The following is a 5,425-nucleotide window of genomic DNA, read 5'->3' on the forward strand; positions in this document are numbered from 1 at the left end:
GTACCTCTCAACCTCCTGCACAAGCTCGGGCTCCTTCCCCACCAGCGAGGTGACATTCCATGTCCCCAGGGCTAGTCTCCGTGTCCAGAGATCGGGTCGTCGGGGCCCCTGCCTTCGACTGCTGCCCAATCCACTGTGCACCGGCCCCTTACGGATCCTCCTGCAGGTGGTGGGCCCACGGGAGGACGTCCCCACGTCGCTTGTTCGGGCTAAGCCCGGTCGGGTCCCGTGAGGGGAGGCCCGGCCATCATGCACTCGCATTCGAGAGAGAGCCTCTTCCTAAAAACGAGAGGATAGTTTGTGAACGTACACACCTCCTGCTATCAGTGTTGCGTTGAAATCTGTTTCCCCATTGAGATGTGTTTTCCCTAACCCGAATCCTAACATTACCTTAACCACAACCACTGGGTCAACAGAGGAAACACATCTCAACAGGGGAAACAAAAAACAAAAACAATGAGAAATATGTTATGTTTTCGACAATGACAACACCTCAGATCCTACCTAACATGTTCGAGCCAGAATATGAAAGTGGACAGCACCGTGAACCGCAACAGTATAAATTAATTTGACTTCTCCTCCATAGATAGTTAAACAATGGTATATTGTATATACCGCTGAAAAAAGATATTTAGACTTCTAGTGAAAATAAAAATCATGCTGGCTCCTGAACATATCTGCTATGTAGCACTGTGTGTCAGTGTGTGAAAGCAAAACTTTCAAGCCAGAAGTATGAGAGCTGCCACTGCTGAGATACTAAAGGTGTAGCCGACAGCTGGCAGGGTGTTGTCAGCTCCTTCGCTTCCAGCTGCTGCAGCTACAGTAGCTAACCAACCTATAGATGCATATTCAACAGTAGAACGCTATTTACCTATGTGTAAGACACTTTGGGCCACTTTGGGCCACTGCTGCCCAATCCACTGTGCACCGGCACATGAAGCACATGAAGCAGTAGCAAACAAGAGAATATTTGTGTAGGCTACTGCCAGTCAGTATTACAATACTGAAAATTTATAGACAGAAGACACTTCAGAAATAGGCTTGTGGTTTTGTAAGCAGAAAGCAGATTTTGATTTATCTTGTAAGGAAGATTTAAAGCTCTGTTTAAAACTTTGTGTTACACCACCAGATTGCAGAGAGCTATTTATGGCAAGCAGGAACATTGGGCTCAAGGACAATTTTAAATATACTGTAGACGTTGGTAAAATGTCAAGGGGACTCGGAGACTGTTTAATGCTCACCAACAAATGTGAGCTGTGTTGCAAAGTGCAACAAACTTAGCACAATGTCATTGAGGAGAGGTGGTAAAAAGAGAGGCATTGTAAAGCTTAAGTTAAACACAGTGAGCAATAAAACTGTGTATTTTTTATTATTGTTTTAGTGCAGCTGTGAAGGAGCGGTCATACTTTGCTCAGTGACCTCAGCCTGACTGCAAATTAACTCTCTTTCCTATCCATCCCTCACTTTTTATCCATCATTCTTTGTGATCCACCTGGAAGCAGAGCGCAGTTTGATATGTATTAGTTCGACCTAATTCTTGGCATAGATTGAATTGTACTGTATATTCTGTAACAACTTTGCAGCACAGTCAGAATGGCTATAAGAAAAGCTATTTACTGTAGCAGCTACAGTGTGTCACTGTCAGGTTTGCCCGGTGCCACCTGCCCCTCTCTTTCTCTCTCTCTTACACACACACACACACACACGTACAATACTCACAAAGCCATATGTTTGGAAGTTTTTCCTTTCATAAGTCTTTTGAGGCCTTCAGAGTTCAGAGATGTTCACATAGTCCACAAATGGTTTTCCCATTAGTTCCACCTTCCATCTATTCTTCTGATTTTCCACCAATTGTGGCCAAGGATGAAGAACTCCATTGTCCAGTCTGCTGGGGACAGCATTGAGTGGTATGTAGTATTTGTCTCCAGGGGTTCAGTTTCCATTAAAACTCACAAAGAGGACATGGAAGGGATAAAGGAGAACTAGCAAAGAACTGAGTTGCATCTACCACCTGCATCTGGAATACTGTAGCTGCCACAGCCATGCACACGTGGTAAGAGTTACATCTCAGTATGTCTGGCAGCTGACTCTAAAAGACTGGTGTACGAGGTCATGTCATAAAGGATTACAGTGAAGTAGTGGAGTGATGCAGCAAGGCTCTGAGACTCCAGGAGCAATTGTATGGGCCAGTAAGGTTCAGGAGGTCACTTTAAAAATGTAATTTGTCACAGACTACCTGGTTAAATCTTTGCATTCTGGAATATGATACACTGCAATGGGATTCAGCTTTATATGTCTACTCATGTATAGTTGGGAAAATTCATGGCAGCACATTGTACTGGTGAAGCACCATCTGGGTCAGGTATCAAGAAAATCAAACGCTCATGCTGACGGTCAGAGGTTGAAATTATATGATGAGGAAATCTCAATAATGACCTGATGCCTGAATCCCATTAAGCTGTTTCAAGGTTCTGGTATTGTTCACACAAGCTCTCTGTCACACTGTCATGGGACACTGAAATAGCACAAAGCAATCATTAATGTTATCAGAAACACATGTGCTTACCAGTCAAAGTGACTGGTTTGGGACAGAACTTTTTTATCACATCTGTTTGAATCTACTTACTGAACCGGAATCGTTTACTAACCCTCATGGAACCTATTTAGGTTTAACTTTTGAGTGTAACAAAAGCTACTATGGTTCAGTGGGTAGAGCAGTCGTCTCCCAACTGGGGGGTCGGACGTTCGAACTCGGTGCCTGCAGTCCACATGTCGAAGTGTCCTTGGGTAAGACACTGAACCCCCCGTTGCCCCCGATGGTTAGAGCCATTGGTTGAGTTGGCGCCGCAGATGGCTGCCTCAGTTCTGTACCGGAAACAAATCCCTTGTGTGTAACATACTCGGCCAAATAAAGGTGATTATAATAATAAATGATTGGACTAAACAATGAGCTGAAGCTCAGTTATAAAGCTCTGTTGAGTTGCACGTTCATGTTATATTTTACTGTGACTCCTTTGATACTGTCACACTGTTATATTTGTCACAATGATGTATTATTTTCCATGAGCTGGGGATTCGTTAGCTTCAGAGATTAACATATCTGGGTAATCACCAACTGGGAACCAGATTCAAAGTAGCTTTGCTTAGGAGCAGAATGTGTGATTGGTAACTCCTTCATTTACAGACTGAGAAAGCCTTAACAGGGCTGAATCATACAGCAAGTGTCTGCTTCTAATTGAATTGAACTGAAGTTCAGATGAGGATCTGGGAACCCAAATAAAAGATCCAGACAGACACAGGCTAATAGCTCTGATTAACATTCATTTCTTTCTCTTCGGCAACAGTGGCACGGTGGATAGAGCAGTCGTCTCCCAACCAGAAGGTTGGAGGTTGAAGGTTTGAATCTCAGTGCCTACAGTCAAAGTGTCCTTGGACAAGACACTGAACCCTCTGTTGCCCCCGATGGTTAGAGCCATCGGTTGAGTTGGCACCGCAGATGGCTGCCATCAGTTCTGCACCGGAAACAAATTCCTTGTGTCTAACATACTTGGCCAAATAAAGGTGATTACCCTTATCCTTCTCTTGTGTCTCATGCGCTCACCCTCAGTGGTACACACAGGCAGAGTTTAATGCAGGAGCAGTAAACGTGCAGGTACTGCGGGGTCCAGTATCACTATGATCTTTGCCATCGTGCATTACATATGTATGAGGACAGGGTTTTCCAGTCACTTTTGTGTGTCTTTTAAATTACTTCTGTGTTATCACTGTGCATTACAACCCTGCTCCTCTTACTACAGTGTAGAATGAATTCAGTTCTCCTGTGCTCAAGATATTACCTGCCTATTGTGAGCGGATATCAAAGTGCCTGGGGTTTTCTCTGATTTACTGTAGGTGTGTGTTGCCTTTTAAGCATAGCATCTGGCTGAGCTGCTGAACAAGGTGAAATGCGGTCAGGAACACTCTAATACACAGGGTGCTGACAATACAAATGAAGCTGTTGGTAAGTGACACAAATCCCAGAAGCCTCTGCACTTTATCAGTTTATTTACAACAGTATGAGAATAATGACAGTTCATTAGATAATACAAACATATTTACATCTCTCCGTGCTTCATACAGATCATTCAGTGGTTGAAATCATCGGGGATCAGGTAAATGTTACAACAGCATTCTGAATGACTAAGTTATGGGTTGAAATCTCTGGAGCCACTTTCTTTTCTCCCGTTACCTCATGTGTAACAGAGAGAGCGACTGCACTTTCAATGTAACTTTCAGCTGCTGTTATGACAGGATGGAACCTGAAAGCGGTTATTTCCACTCACTGACATAGTCTTGGACTTACTAAAGATTATGTGAGAGAAGCATACATTTACATCTAGTCATTGCTTCTCGGTTGCCTTTATACTTGATGTCAGGCAGCTATTGTATTTGCCCATGATGAATTTAGTGGCTAAAGCGTAAACTAGGTAAATAGGCTTGACTGTCAGTCGTGCAGATTACAACCACCTGTTAGATGACTGTTTGTGTGGCTACCTGTTCTGCTTTGTGATCTGCCTTAAGAGCCATGATATATAATTTAATATGTCACCTGAGGGAGTGGAGGGAGAACATCCATCCATCCCCTTTCTTCCACTTATCTAAGATTGGGTTGTGGTGGCAACAGATTTAGCAAGGTAGTCCAGACATCCCTCTCCCCAGCAACATTTTCCTGCTCCTCTGGGATTCTGAGGCATTCCCAGGCCAGATGAAATATATAATCTCTGTATTGTTCTTGGTATTTAGGTGTCCATTTCAGCATAGTACTGCCACTAGTGATTGTCCAGCAGTGCATAAGACTTTAAAGGAATAGTTCAGGATTGTCAAGTTGGTGTTCATGTGTCCCTGTGTGCATGGGAATAGTCGTTGTCACTTCTCCTATTCTCACCACAGAACCTGAATGTAAATGCATGTACTCGATTATTATTACTACTACTCCTTTAATAAGAGTGCACCTGAACAACACCATGTCTATGTTTGCAGGTACAAGGTACACTAAAATGAATAAAGCTATGTAAGCTGGTAAGCTGTAGCTGCCACATCTCTCATGCTGGGCCTGTGCTCTTCATTGACACTAGCTACTATTTAGATGATTGAAGTGAGTCATGGCGACACTAGCTGTTGCTAAGTGTAACCAAATTTGTCTCCTGCAAACCAGAAAGTGTAGGACAACATGTTAATGCAATATGACAGCCATGGATCAAAGCCTGGATTGTTTGATTGCATTTGTGCCTCAGACAGAATGTGGTATGTTTCTGGTCAGCTGTTTCAAATTGCATGAATTAAAAACAGGAAAAAAAAAGTCACAGTCACTTTTAACATTACAAGATCCCAGCAGCAATGAATGAATAGCTTAAACGAATCTGTGTAATATGCTGCCAGGGAAAAT

The sequence above is a fragment of the Monopterus albus genome, unplaced genomic scaffold (assembly GCF_001952655.1).
Source record: "Monopterus albus unplaced genomic scaffold, M_albus_1.0 scaffold79.1, whole genome shotgun sequence".
NCBI lineage: Eukaryota > Metazoa > Chordata > Actinopteri > Synbranchiformes > Synbranchidae > Monopterus > Monopterus albus.